Source organism: Mixophyes fleayi, chromosome 9, assembly GCF_038048845.1.
Source record: "Mixophyes fleayi isolate aMixFle1 chromosome 9, aMixFle1.hap1, whole genome shotgun sequence".
In the NCBI taxonomy this organism is placed as follows: Eukaryota; Metazoa; Chordata; class Amphibia; order Anura; family Limnodynastidae; genus Mixophyes; species Mixophyes fleayi.
The window spans coordinates 94180687-94196979 of NC_134410.1; the positions used below are offsets into that span (position 1 = coordinate 94180687).

At 37.1% G+C, this 16293-nt stretch overlaps 1 protein-coding gene across 2 annotated transcripts in view; it reads left to right on the top strand.

Annotated features, from left to right (window-relative positions):
* Positions 1-2109: 2109 nt before the first annotated feature.
* BRINP1 (BMP/retinoic acid inducible neural specific 1) overlaps positions 2110-16293 on the top strand; it is a 236140-nt gene continuing 221956 nt past the window's right edge. For both annotated transcript variants that reach the window (XM_075184697.1, XM_075184698.1), the window contains exon 1: positions 2110-2475. The gene's annotated coding sequence lies outside the window, so the exon portion shown is untranslated. The remainder of the gene's footprint in view (positions 2476-16293) is intronic.

Consider the following 16293-nt stretch of genomic DNA (forward strand, 5'->3'; position numbering starts at 1 on the left):
TAGTAGCAACTGGTTGGTTGATTGCATATTGATTTCTCCAGCTAATCGTACTTAAATCATTAGTATTGTGGCAATATAATATAAGATTGCGACTCTCCGTCTATATTACTTTATTGATATTTCAATTTGGATAATGTGTGGGGCCAGTGGAAAAAGTATTTGATGAAATCTGTAAATTTTAAGAAGTATTTGACTAGGGTCAGAGCACCTTTTTGTCATCAATCTTTCAATCTTTGTCTCATACACATTTGTGTGTTCCCAGTTGTGAAGGGGATCAAATCATCAGCGTGTTCACACCACAATGCTGTATGAATTTGGAGCAATCACATAATGTGTAGAGAGTTAGATAGTGAAAGGAGCAAGTAGAGAGTAGCAATGTCAGACTTCTGTCAAACTGGTACAGGAAGATTGAGGTATCAAACACACAACTATATGAAACATAGTTTATGCATCAAGATTTTTTCATGTAGTGGGAACTTTAACCTTCGAATGACACAGAATATCTGTTTATACTTGAAATGTAAGTTCATTTTTTTTCCAGTTCCTTTAATGTATCTTCATTTCATCAAATTTAAACTGTTTTCATCTTTCTTTGCTTCCAATGGATGAATGATCTGTATAAGTTCTCTAGTTGGTGACTGACAATGTCAGGGAGGAGAAATAATAGAGAATTCTGGACTAAGCAGGGACATTCATTGACATCCACTCCTAAAAACACAGGTAAAGTTGTCACCATTGTTAGTCCCCATAACCAGTATGAGATAGTATGTAATGCTGTTATATTGCTCACTGGTTTGCTGGGTCAGCAATTCATTATTATATAATTCTTCTATAATGCTAACCATTTTATGCAGCTGGGTTGCACACATATTTTCCCAGGTGCAATTTATCTACCCAGTAAAACCAATAACATAGTTTTGGTGCATTAAATATAGAGACAAAGGTTTTTTCCAAGGTCATAAGGGACTTACATTGGCAACAGCCTTTAGCAAGTCAGAAAATGTTACTACTGATCCAGTTTCTTCACCTGCTCAGTTCAAACAGGTGCTTTGTAGAAGAAACTGGTTTGCTATCCGATACAATGAAAATAGTAAATAAAAATAATGCATTAAGTCATCAAAATATGTTTTAAACATGTTTGAATGCTAGGATCTAGCAAAGATGACAGCACCAATCTAATGTTGTAAATGGGGTAAATACCTCTATACCAAATGTCAATATTTGAATAGAAATGCTATTAATGCTTTGAAGGTAGGTAGGTTATACTATAATGTTCTGGGCACTTTTTTGAGGACACAGGACTATTGTATGAAATGAGGAATGACTATAATTTAAACACACATCTATTTTATTTTGCCTTCAATCATTTTTAATAGATATTGTATACAGAATTGCATACATACAAGAACACATATACTATGTAGTTTTTCAGTACAGAGATGGAGATATTGTCAGGGAAAAATCTTTAAAAATAGGTTTATCCCTGGAAATGTAGGACAGTTATCAACTATGCAAATGTACCTGGCTGTGTCGTTACTGGTGTATTCATGTGGCGCTGTCTCTAGTGAAACACCTCCTCTTTCAGAATGTCAGCCATCTGAGATAAGTCTTACTGCAGCAATGTCTAAACCAGGAAGGGTCCGGCTTTAGGACCCAGCGGCGCTCAGTGGATCCTTATGTCCCCCTTCCCCAGGGAAAAGGCAGAACATCTAGACTCATTTGAAAAGGACACGTGTATCACAGAGAGCAGTGCACATGAAATTAAATTAATTTATTTGTGCTGGCATGCGACGTGCTACCCATACTTCATTATCTATATATAAAAAACAAATGGCCATAATGCCTCTTCTCTGCCTACCTCTCTTTCCTCTGAAGCCATGTTTCCGTCTCTCTGCTGTATCTATATTCTGTAATGATGCCCATCCTCTGGTCTCACAGATCACAGTAACCCTCACCACCACTTTACTACTTGAATATCGTCTCTCCAGATCCTGACTCCTCTTTGTCTCCTAGCCATGACACATATTTTGGCAATTAAGGTAGCCTGCGCTGATGGGTTCAGTTTGTCTTTATCATGTCCCACCTCAATTCTGCCTCCTGCTCCCGAATCTCATAGGATACAGGGCTAAAAAATCCGAGCTGTGCAGCCAACTCCTCCCAGCTCTTTCCTCATTCATTACATCCCATCTCCCATCCCCCTACACAACCCCTCTATTTTTCCTGCTCCAGTCATCATCTTGTCTGCATAAGTACAAGGAGGAAAATAGCCAGCACGTTCAATAACCACTGCCTTTTTAATGCTTGGGATCTCTAGAAAGGAAGGTTGTTTTCTGTCTGAGCATGACAAGGACTGCTGACAATCCAAGATTACACAGTCAGCAGCATCAGCATGTTAACAGCACCCAGAGGTACCTACCTCGGATAATAACTGCACTTGGATACCTATTCTTTGCCAGAGAGGCACACTGACAGCAGGCAAGTACTGTAAGCTTTACGATGTCAGGCTTGGGTAGCTGAACATGCTTATCACATACATCTACATGCACAAACATTCAATGCAGACCCACCAATCAAACGCACACGTCTACAATACAGACACATACAGGTATGTGATTAATAACCTACCTGCGTCCACAAACATCAGTATACACGTCCATGTACAGCGCACACACTCACTTTAAAATAATTGCATGTGTCTCATTAAACAGAACCATCTGATTAAATACAGCGCACGTAAGATGATTATAAATTCAGACGCCGATACACGTGTACAAATTTAAAACAACGCATTTTGCATCCACAGGAATGAGCACAAGATTAACGTGTTGGGCACCCACAATTCAGACGTGCCCACATTCATAGCTGCCAGGCACGAATACAGCTGGATGTGTTCAGCATTAGAACACATGTATTGACACATGCTTTCTGATATGGTTAAAGAACGCGTTCATTTCTGTGTATTTGTCTGTGTATAACATATGGCGACGACTAAAGCAGGTTTTTTCTTTAGCTGGTTGATATGTTTTGATACGGAGCTGTCTCTGGTCCTGCAACGCTGGTCCCTGTGCTCAGATGAGTGCTATCAGCTGTTATGTAAATCTAGAGAGCATCGGACGTATATATTATACAGGCGAAATATAGATATCGGATAGTGTGATGGGCCTGGACCTTCTGTGTAAAATGGGACGTGACCTCTGTGTTGAAAATCTTAGAGGTTAATGACAACAACATACAACACTACTGAACCGTGCATGTACATTGGACCATGTTATGTACGAACACGGATTCCTGTGTGATCAGTATAATCTATGAATAGTCTACCCGAAAAAAAATATGAGGCCATTTTACTGTAAGCAATAGGGTATTTTTCTCCTTTTCATTACCTTTAGCTTGATATAGAGCTCTAGTCAGTAGTTAATAATATTTTGTTAGTGTAGTTCTGGATTTTGTAGCATGTTGTGTCTCCATGCATTGAAACTATAGTGGTGATAAGGTACTACAATACTGTATATGTGTCATACTAACACAGAACCACAATAGTGTATTTGCATACTGAAAATGCATTCACTTTTCTGGCTTCCTTTTCATTTTTCTCTCCAAAGCTATCTTGACATGGGTTATCCATTATATCCTTTTTCATTTGCATACAATGCAAGTGGCACAGGAGATAGAGAAAATTGATCAACATGTCAAGCATATCTGGAAGGAAAATCTGGGATGATACAACAAAATGTGTGGCAATGGTTGGAAATATTATTTTAAGGACAATTCCACTTTAAAAGTAAAAATGTTGTGTAGGGTGGAAAAAGGAAATATTTGTAAAACAACAAAATGTATTGTGCCTATTTTTCCCTGATCTGTGAATCTGACTGGATTCATAGTCTAATCAAATTGTCTTAACTAGTTTTTTTGTTCAAACTTTTAGTAATGCTGTCAAGTACCCTCCCATGAGAGATACCCATGGGAGGTAAAATGTTAGTTTTGGGTAGACTTAGCTTTTAATGACAAGTTCACTTTAAGGTTTAACAAAGTTAAACCTTAAAGTGAACAGTATAGTATAGCTAGGAGGTTTGAGGTAATATTATTAGGGAAGTCTAACCAACTACCTATGTGAGACATATGTATTTACGCAATTATTCTAAAAAGGAGACATACACTCACACACCCCTGCAGGCTTGAACTTCATTTGTTTACAAAGCTATAATGAAACATGACAAGGATTATGTGGTTTGTAACTAATAGTGACCAACTCTGTGTAAGTTTAATTTGAGTGTAAAGCATTTGACAATTAGCTACTAGCAGGTAAGTAGAAACAATATGCTAGAATTGGAAGTATTGTTGGTTCACTGTGTTCTGTGATAGACTATAACTGGTGCTCTGTACGTTAACAGCATCCTATCAGTAATAATTTGTTTCCCCTCAGGTCCAAACATTATATTGTATGGAATATATTATACTAACATACACATAATTAATGGGGTATATATATTGTGGCAACACACAAAAAATAACACCTGACTGGGTCACTTTTGAATATATATATATATATATATATATATATATATATATATATATATATATATATATATATCAGAGATCAGAGGGGTTACCTATTTATGGGCAATGGATTACCATATGCTTTTTTGCCCATTTAGAGTCATAAGGTGTCATTTGAATACTGTATATGTATTTGGTAAGAAAGCATTGAGTGACCCAGGCCTACTGGCACCAAACTAGCTATCATAGATATCATGATATCATTACACACAACTTCATAACCAATTTACCATACAAAATGAAATGAACCCCTTTCCAGTTCTTACTATAACTTAATGTGTTAGATGGTGCACTGAAGCAAGCATGAACAAATCAATATCCATAAAAGCAAGGTCAAAGTAAATAAGCAGTATAACTAATATATGTCTCCTGGTCAGCCAATCCTCATCAATCTTTAGTTTATGAATACACTAAAATCAGGGACACAGTGGGGAGGCTGGTGATGGAATTAACTTAGTTTATTGCAAAAGGCTGCCAAATATAATTAGTTTGTTTCCTTTTGTGATTAAAGAATATTGTTTTGCATGTTGCACTACTATTCTGCTTGTAACTAGAGATCCCCCCAATTATTCGCAGAACACATTCATCTCCTTGTAAGCTGTAGAATAGCAACCTTGTGTGGCCCCAGAATTGATTTTCAATAAATTATCTGTTCTCGACTCTGGGATGATCTGCTTGTAACCATAGTGAATAATGTGTGTATGGTTCCTTGTTCTCTTGGACACCACCTATGTGTTTCTCTACGGTCTTGTGCATCCTGGTTGTTGCACTTTCTGCTGCCTGTTCAAAGGTCTGTTGTACACTCAAATATCCTTTATTGTATTAGCAATATTTCATAATGGTTTAGCTATGGGTTTTATTCACAAAAGGTAATGATTATCCTTTTATATCCTCTTCTTAAAGTGCATCATTATCACCTAGAATCTCCAACTAACAAAGGAATTCTTTTGTATAGGCTTTCACTAGTCGCATTGATTCGAACAGATTAGTATTATTTATTTGTATGACTGAATACTGGAATACTTTGGAGCATAATAATGATAATAATATAGTCAAATCCTCTTTTACATTCCTTGTATTTCACTTTCACAGAATTTATGTTATTTAAATGCTTAATGCTTTTCAATGACCTTCTTCTCTGATTTTTTACTAACGTTTATCTTAGTATACCACTTAAAATGTACTCAGATACAGTATTTTGTACTGTCATAGACCTGTACAGTAGCCTTCTATGCTGTGCATTACTGCAAGTGTTATACAAGTATAATCATTTGTATTATACAAGGAATTGCTGTTTTTATTTATAACCATAGGACCGCAGCAGATATTGGAGATATCTATTGCGATCCCCCCCTGACAGTGTGCGCAAAACCACTCCCCATAGGTTTCTACGGGGTCTGCGGTTTTGCATGATTTAACAAGGTTCGAAAATCAAAGATTTTCGGAACTTGTCTGCAGTAGCTAATGCCGTGTGAGGATGGCAGTAGCCCTTGAAGCCTATGGAGAGAGCATTGCAGTAGAGGGATATTGGTATCCCTCACGCAGGTTACCTGCTCTCCCCTCTGGTTGCTATCGCAAGTATGTCTCTGCGCATAAATGACCTTAGATCACTCATGCACAAAGCTTTTCCTTAGTGACCAGAGAGAAGAGCCAGACAACAGGACTTTTAAGAGAAGTGAAATCTTCGCCGGGACATCCTCTTATAGGACGCGCTGTCCAGCTGATCCAGGATGAGTTTTTAATAAATGGTGCCAAAAAAAATCATCTGTTATTGTTGCAATGACAGATGATTATTAATGGGTAAAATCCCCTGTAATTAATAAATATGACCCCATGTCACAATTCTATTTCCCATGCTTATGTGGATCATGTGCCTGTTCATCTACAGGGCCATCTTTTCCATTGGGCACGATGGGCAGCTGCCCGGGGGCCCCATGGGCAAGGGGGCCCCATAGGCAGGGCTCTTAATAAAGAATAAATAATCCTGCAAAAGAAAAAAACCTGCAAAAAAAACCTACAAGAGTCACTGAGCAAGTACATCTATCTATCTCTATCTCTATATATCTATATCTATATCTGTATCTGTATCTGTATACATCTATATATCTATATCTATATCTAAATCTAGGGGCCACGGTGCACTGCTTTGCCCGGGGGCCCATAATGTTGTTAAGATGGCCTTGTTCATCTAAGTCAGCAAACTACATGGAAACAACATGAAATATAGAAGAGACTGAAGATCATCTTACAAGACAACCATCTCTAATGTGTTTACTGGTCCACCTGGATTACTGACATTTTAGTTAGAAATAATGTTTTTGGAGGATTGATAAATTTACAAAAATAAGCCAATTAAATCTGCCGTATTTCAAAAAGAAACAGTCGCAATACATACAGAATACAATCTTGTCATACAGACAGAATTTTGACAAATTTATTTTTGAATATCAGAAGTCTTGGAGATCAGAAAGGGGAGCACGTCTGCAGGGAGATGTCAGTGTACAGAATCTGTCAACTTCACGTCCAGTCAGGGATTAACCCTTGCTCTTCTACCATGCCAGGCATGGAAACGAATGGGTATAGTAAGAGAAAGCTGAAAAGAGATAAGCTATTAAGTTATAGTTTTTTTAGGTGTATGTGATGGCACTGTTGAGCGCGACTTCACAAGTAATCAGGGTCAGTGTCAATGAGGAGGGAAATGAGGAGTCCACCCCCTGTGCTCTCTAGTAGCCCCTCTTGTTTGTTATACTGCAGCCTGTTAAAGTTGAATGCATAGAAGCCTTATGTGATCAAGAAGACTTCTCAAAGACAAAACGACTTTCAGTGTAACATTCCTAGGCATTTAGTCTTTTATTATGCCCTGAAATTAATTCTACCATATTTCATAAAAGAACACACAATCAGTCACTGTCAGCTTACCCATTGTCTTCCAGGATACGGATACTTAGGGTTGCGGTATAATGGAATTTGTTGTGAACTAATAAGAAAAGCTTTAGCATTGAAAGTTATGAGACTTTGTGACTGTCTGACTTCCCATCATTCTAATATCTTCAAATCTTTCCAACATTTTCAACCAAATCCATTTTTTCCCAGATACATTTATACAGAATCCAGGCCTGAATGTAGGGAAAAGCTACATAGGCACAAGCCTATAGAAGCAGAGGTGCAGGATTGGAGCTAGGTTCATTTTGCACATTATTTTTGGGTGGCTTTTTATTTTGTATGCTAATATTTATTATTAACATGTTTTACATATGTAACCATGGGTTAAATTGAGGCTGATTTATTTCAATCTCCATATTTTTTACAGCTGTGGTAAAGTGGGGTTAAGATTGGGGGTGGTAATGGTGCAGAGAACAAATGGTAAAAATGTAACTCAAGGTGCTTGGTTTGCAGCAGGGAAGTTTTCAGAGGGATAAAATGTTCATGTGTCTAGTTCATTGAGGGGGGAGGGGCAAAACTGGATAGGGGACTGCCTAGTGATTTTCAAGTGCTTGGACACCACCATATCCCTTCCCCCTCAAGAGCACACTTCCATGTTCATTACATAAATATAATATATGGAATTAGGGATAATATATATGTACGTAGCACATACACTGACGTATATCAAAAGTGCTTGCATTGGAAATAAATCGTAGTGCTTACCTGGATGTAGATTTAGTCTCAGGATCGTTGAATATTAATGCAGGTTAAGACCTCTGAATATTAATGCATCCCAGGGGTAAATTTACTATGCGACGGTTCCGTAGAATCGCCGGCAATTTTGAGGCATTTTCTTCAAATGGCAATTTTATTAAAGACAAAACCCCATGGGCTAGGTCTTTAATGAAAGTTCTGTTTTAAAAAATGCCTTTAAAGCGCTGGGAATTGGTGGTTCTATGAAACCGCGGCATAGTAAATATATCCCCCAGTGTATACTCTTCTGAATAGCGTAGAATGACAGAAGGCAATTCATAGGGTAGTATGTTGAAGCAATTGTATTGTCACGTGCAGAGAAAGTGGTGCAGCGGCAGTAGAACAGTTCCACCAACAGTTACTGCTGTTGAGCGTGGAAACACAATACAAAAGGGCTCCCATATATATGTAGTCTAGTCTTCGTCCACTGTGTGCGAGACTGTACACAACACACCTACCAGTGAATGGATCCTAGCGGAAGAAATCAATTAGCAAGTTATATATTGACATCAGCGTCTACCCAATTGGCTGCTTATTCAAGCAAGTAAAAAAGAAAACAAAAATGTTTCCTATATTTTAAAGATCTGCTATATGTTATGCCAGTTCCTATGCCCAGGTGTGACAAATTCTTAAGTGATATGAAATAGTTTGTCAATCTCTACAGACAGCTTTGTCTACAGGAATAATATACACTGCATGCTTCCACGGAGAGGATTCTACAGTTGTTGATTACTGGAGGTAAATTAGGTTCTGTATTACATAATTTTGTTTTTATAGTTTGACTTTATCTTCCAGGGACCACTGGTTTTCTATTTTTCTGTTAAGTAAAACTGTCTATTATCAGTGCTGGAACATTACTTAACTAGAGAATGGGTTTGTAACCCTAAAACTGTGTCATGGTTGGTCCCATGATCCTTTGCAAAGTAATTTTATACCACAACAATAATCTAATTGTTTAGCATATTTTGATACTATATTGTACAAGTATCTCAGTTCTTACAGGTATATGTTAATAAAAATAATATACAGTACTTGCCTTGTGAAAGTACAGTGTAACTCATGGTGAATAAATCATTACATCTAAAATTGGGTTTCAGAAATTAGTTAGGTTCAGAATGAATAAGATGAAAACTGAAAAAGAGTTACCCTAATGATTTTCTTGGTGGCACTAACTTTGTTTGAGTATTTTATTACTATTAATATTTTTGTATAGCTATGATATTTATTTACTCCAACTATGACAGTGGTGATGCTTTATGCTGATGTATCGGACATGTAAGTCCATTATCTTGCATGAAATTGCGCTGTGCATCTTCTGAAAAGAACCTTAGACCAAGAACACACTTGCGTGCAACTCATGTCTGAATGTAAATGACATGACTGTCTATGACTTTAGAGGTGGACCTACGGAGGGAAGGGACGAACTAACATAGAGCGTGCCAAGAGCGTTCCAATGCAGATGCAGCAGATTCAAGTTCTGAGTTTCTTGTAAGTACACTTGACTTCAACAGTATCATTTGCATCAGCTACAGGGCAGCTGTAAGTGCTGACTGATAGTGATAACTGATATGGCATTGTCTTTTCTTTAAAAACTAGATATATGCGAGTTTCTAGCTAGCACATAACGTGTGTATGCAAGTAATATAAACTATAAAAAGGCATTGTATGTGCGGAATGCATTAAAAGCATCTCTATGTATTCAATGTACAAAAAAGTTTATTTAGTTATCATTTTTTTTTCCTGTTCTGATGTGACCTTATAGTGTACATACACATATAAAGCAGTCTATTCTGTCTGTCTACATATGGCAAGTAGCCTTAAGACAGAGCATACTTACACCCAGATAAATATCAAAACATATCTTGTGATCCGCTTTGATATGAATACAGTCGACTATGCTCAAGTTCCATGCTCCTTTATATCTGATCATGAATCAGACCCTGAATGTTTACTTCGTTTGCTATTGACAACAATATCATGTAAATTGCAATAACTAGCTTGCACATGTGTTCATCTTTTGACTATACTAAGTGACCCCAATGATGCTAGAAGTTATATGGCCACTCAAACGTAGAAATCGATGACCAGATCTCATTCAATTTGGACACCTATGTGTGTGTCAACATTGGGCACTTGTCCTGATGCTTAGTGAGTCTATCTTTTGTCTGAACAATTTTGAATTTGTTGAGGCAAGCAAATGATAAATAGTATATAGAGCATAAGGATAAAGTGCAGCTGTTTGTACAAGTTTCAATGATTGTGTGTGCTGGTATGATAGAGTTGTTTTAGTACAGCTTCTATTGTATTGTGACCCAGATTAATCACATTGGATGAATCATTTTTCATTAGAACATAACTAACAAATAAATACCAAGTCACTTGTGACAAACATCTAGAAGGATTGAACTCCTCCATCACACTTTTTTTTGGGGAAAAAATGGTAAGATCCATTGGCATTCAATTCCTTCAGAATGTCCAGTTTTGAGCTAGGATGAGTTTCAAAGGACAAAACTTATCAGTTTTCCAGTAGAGATTGCATGAAAAGACAGTGGAAATGCCTATCTGACTTTTTACAGCAGCCATTAAAAATAGCTGATTTGTTGCTAGTGGAACAGTATCATGGTGTTGTGTGAGCCATATGCTTATATCTTCTGCCTGAATGCTGAGCATGATTGTACACTGGATGTACAGTTCTCTCATTCATTGATGAGACTATATTCATCAATTTTGCTCAAATGTTACATGGTAAGGTTGAAAAATACCACAGGTCCATCAAGCTGAGCCTCTCCTAAAGTCCAATTGTGTTGATCCAGATTCAGATCCAAAACCTATAACAGTTGCTAAATAGTCTTTGAGGGGAAGAAAAAAATGCTTGCTGGCCTCAAACGTTACAAGCAGATACATTGCCTGGATTAATCAGTGGATTAATCCGACCCCAAATTTCCTTTGCTAATTATTTAGTTATTTAATTATCTACACATAATATTTCTTGTAAGAAAGGCATCCAACCCATTTTTAAATTCTGTTAGTGAAGTTGCCATAAAAACTTTATGTTTTAATGAATTCCTTTAGAGGGGGCCTGAGCACTGACAGCTAATCCTGAGCGATCTCTTATCTATCAGGTGAGAGGCCACTTCTGATTAGCTGCTTGTCTGTGAAGATACCAGGTTTTTGTGGTCCAATTATACCCACTTCACATTGGCTGGCCACCCAAGGGTGCCTTACTATTCCAGGTAAGCCTATTCAGTATCTTCTAGGGTTCTTATAGTCACTCAGGCAAATGCAGTTAGAAAAGTACAGCAGTACATTTATTGTAAGAAAAACAACACTAAAAAACTAGATACAAACAGCACATAAATGCCAGGCACATTTTCTGTTCCTTACCCCACTAGCTTAATGAGCTTCAGTCACCTGGATGTGCTGACTTATCCAAGACCCTTGGAGTTCTTCTGAGCTGCAGATGTATCAGCAGAAGCCTAGACCTCAACGCTGGAATTCTTCCCAGGATCAAATTCCTGCTCTCACTCTTTTCCCTTTACCCTGAAAATTTTCTCAAGTCCAGGAATAGCTTTAGATAGTGGCCTCCTCTGAGAGTGGCTGTCTGTTAAAAGGGGCTGTTACAGGGCTGCCCCACCTTAGAGGACCAACCAGATGTCAAGTAGCCTGGTCCGTTACTGAAGGGGAGGTTTTTTTTTACATTTTATTTATTTTGTATTGTAAGGACTGAGAGTCATAATAACTCTAACCACATGTGGTTTGACAGTTTGAGCCTCTTACAGACACTTTTTTTAGGTGGTTTTACAAAGCAAACAGTAGCACTATGTTTTTTCTTCATAGCAAAAAAAAAATAAGTTCCGAGATTTTGAAAGTGGCACCTTGTAAAACATCGCTTTTCTGGCGGTTTTGTAGGGCTTTGGTTTTAGTAAATCTGTCAGATTGAAAATTGCATTTTTTTTAGTAAAGTTTACATCTAGTTTTTTCAATTGTTCTTTATGATTTAAACCTTCCCATCCTCTGAACCCTCTGAAATCCTTTTTACATTGAGTTGCTCAAAACTGTTGCACCATATTCAAAACGTGTTCTAAATATACTGATTTATACAATTGTAATACTATGTATGCCCCATGTGCCGTTATTTATTCATTTGCCTTTGCAGCCATTGCACCGTACAGTGTACTGCTATTCAGTTTCTGTCTTTTAGATTTCCTACATCTTTTTCCATATAATTTTTCCTAAATGCATTCCATTTAATGTGTAAGTAGCAACGTTATTACCATGGCCTTACATTTATCTACATTTAATTTAATTGCCATTTAATATTTTTGTAGCTACTGTAGTTATCTTGTTCTGCTGTAATAAACCTACATAGCTTAATGACATCAGCCAATATGGGCACCTTACTTTCTAGGCCATCAATAAATCTATTTATAAAAATATTGAAAAAGACAGAGCCCAAAACTAATCCCGCTAATATATTAGACAGACTGAATGTGTTCCTTTTATAACTGCTTTTTTCAACCAGCTGTCTACCCATCATCATCAACATTTATTTATATAGCGCCAGCAAATTCCGTAGCGCTTTACCCATGTACATACTTTTACTCTAGACCTAGTACTTTCATCTTATTTACCAGACTGTTAGGTAGAACAGTATTGCAAAACCAAATATATCACATCAATTGCACTATCAAGATCCAGTTTAACTTGCCTCCTCATAAAAACAAAATTATACTTTGTTAGGCATGATCAGTAAAACCGTGCTGACATTGCTATGAAATTACTTTCTACAAAATGTTTCAGACTCAGATCTTGTATAATAATTTAATCAAGATTGAATCTACCTTCTACCATTTTTTTTGTACTGGCCAAGTTATAAGAAATTCTATAAATGAATTAAAAATTAGTGGTCAATCAATTGCTGAACTTAGCTCCTTTTGCACATGTATGGTTATGCCATCTAGGTTTGGTACCCTGTCTTTATTTTGTGTTAATAGAACTACACCAGTGTTAGACAAATAACATGTAATGGTGTACTAAGTCTTTAAACATACGTAAAACAATGGCATCCTTTGCCATACTACCAGTATCATTGTCCCAATTTATGTCTTGATAGTTACATCACCCATGAGGATTACCACATTTTTCTTTGCTTCCCTCTCAGGTTGTAATAATTGAGTTTTAGTGCAACTGTTTACACTGTTTTGCCTTGGAAAAAAATCATAACATTTCTTATAATACATATTACATTTAGTGTCAGTTTTAAATTTATGCACCTCCTCTTCTCCTCTTCTAACCTCTGCTCCCACCCCCATTTTCCTTTGCTAAGCCCTGTTCCCTGTTTACACAGTCTTGCACATTTATTCTGCCCCCCCACAGGTCTCATTTTAAAATCCCCTTCTTCTTTCTAACCATTTTCTCTTACAGCACAGCTACATACTTTGGGGCACATTTATCAATGTTCACATAAAGGGAATAATAGCTTTCAATCCTTATCACATTGATAAGGATTGAACTATTTCTCAAATTTATGTACAACCCAGCACAGAAACATCAGTTCTGATAAACTGCTGTTTCTGTGATAAAAAAAACATACTTACCCCCCTCTTCGGAAGCGCTGTCTCCGGATCTCCTCCTTGTCTTCTTCACTTCTCCTCTTACTGCAATTGCGCATGTGCAGTTCTTTGAACACTGCACATGCGCACAAAGATCTCCGCTATAACTATAGTTGCAGAGACAGAGCAGTGAGTGACAGGGAGGGATCATGGGATCCCTCCACACATGCGCTGTCCAGTTCTGTTCTTCGGAGCAGAGCTGACAGCACTGACATTTTTCAATTATGTTAATGTATGCCAGCTTCAGCCTTTGTACGCCTTTCTTAAATATGCGAGGGACACAGAGGGCCATGGATTTTACGGTAAGAGCATGATAATGCACCATCACTATGGTATTCTATCGACATGCAACCTATCCCAAGAAATGTACTAAGTTCTTTGAAAACTTACACCATCTTCCCTCCACACCACCATAGGCATTTATTTATCTCCCAGTGCTCCTTCTTGCACATGTTGTACACAGGGGTCCATTATTAATCATGGAACACTCACTAAATACAATTTGCTTAAACTATATTGGAATGCTTACTCTAAAATAAACTCAATGGTTATTAATTAAGAATAAGTGATTAAAGTAATATGAGTGTAGTATCATTAAAGTATTACTAGAGTAGAGTGTTAATATAGTTGTGTTATATTACTAATAGACTACTTACAACTGAAAAGTAATATTTTTTAACAGATTAAAAATGAATACGAGTACAAAAAGAAATCCACTTTCCATAAAGCAAAAATGAATGTAAAGCTAGTCCTCGCTTTCCTATGCCCTTATCAGAACAAATGCAGTTTCCAGACAATTGCTACGAAAATGAAAAACCTTGCACAGCTCAGTGCAACCTTGCTTGAATTTGCACAAGATGTAACCTTAGAAACACCAAACAGCGGCAGCTAAAATGATTTAAAAGTGACTGCATTTACTTGCTGTCACCCATCTTTAATCACCTCAATCACTTGCAAATCGGCAATCCAAGGAAACCCTAAAACACTATTTATGAAATAATTATAATTACAAATGAGGTTATCAGCAAGATGTAGCCATGGTTAGAAGCCTATTACGATAATATGATAAGTATACCAAACTTAAAAGTAACATTTTCTGAGCAGGATATTTTATATATTATCACTTTTATCACCTCTTTAGGGCTAGGGTGAATTAGATATTTATGGATAAATTTGATTATGTCCCAAAGAGCCTGTTTGACTTCAACATTTATAACATGTTTGTAATTTTCTCCATGTATGTTGGGTTATCTCCTGCTATCATTGCAGTAAGTAAAAATATTTACCTGCTTGGGCATTCGAATCCCTCAGGGGTTCATAATATTAAAACACAAACTTGGACCATACATTACTCTTTCTGCAGCAAATTGGAATATTTATTAAACTGCGTATTTGAAAAAGTGGAGATGTTGCCTATAGCAACCAATCAGTTTCTTGTTATCCTTTATTTAGTACATGCTACACAATGACAGAAAGAAAGAGATTGGTTGCTATAGGCAACATCTCTACTTTTTCAAACCTTCAGTTTAGTGAATATTCCAATTTGCTGCAGAAAGAGTAATGTATGGTCCAAGTTTGTGTTTTAATATTATAAAGCTTCAACCTGATCAAAATGATGCTGCTGTCTAAAATATAGTACACCAATACCCTTTCTTCCACAAAAGATCTTCAAAAATTACTTCAGTTATCCTAAATTTTGTGGGGAAGATGGTTAGTTAAACTGCAACTAGCAATTTTACAGAGTAATAATTGTAGTGATTCACAAGTACTATATATCTGCATGGGCTAAGTTTGGAGGTAATAGGGTTTACTTTGGACATGGCAGCAAGTGACTGTCAGTCATTCTGTGTCTACACTGTTAGCGAAGCACCTCCCTCATACCATGGCAACTTGCAGCAGAGGAGTGAAAGAGACCATAGTGTACTTATTTAGTTAATTTTAAATACTACAGTTATTAGTAGTTCATTGATAAATATTAACATAAACTAGAAACTTTTGACAGCAGATAAGAACTAGAGATGCACGGGCTCGGTTTTCCGTAAACCGACCTCCCCCAAACTTAGGGGATCCGAGTAAGCTCGTGAGGCGGCTGGGTATTTTCGTGCGTCCTCAGATCTGAATCGAGGCAAAAAGTCATTGTTGCGTTGTCGGATCTTGCAGGTTTAGGATTCCATAAGTACCTCCCTTCCCAGGAGATTCAGCACCATTGCTCACACAGAAACAGGGGTAGCAGTGATCTTATCACTCTCCAGTCTCCAGTGCCATTGCTCATACAGAAACAGGAGGGGTAGTAGTGTTCTTGTCACTCGACAAAAAATGACTGAAAATGACTGGAAATTAATGTTATTGAGATTAATAATAATGTAGGAACAAAAAAAAGAGCCAATTATGTGATTTTAGCAAAAAAAAATAAAAATAAAATAGGGATTTTAGAAGAAATATTGGG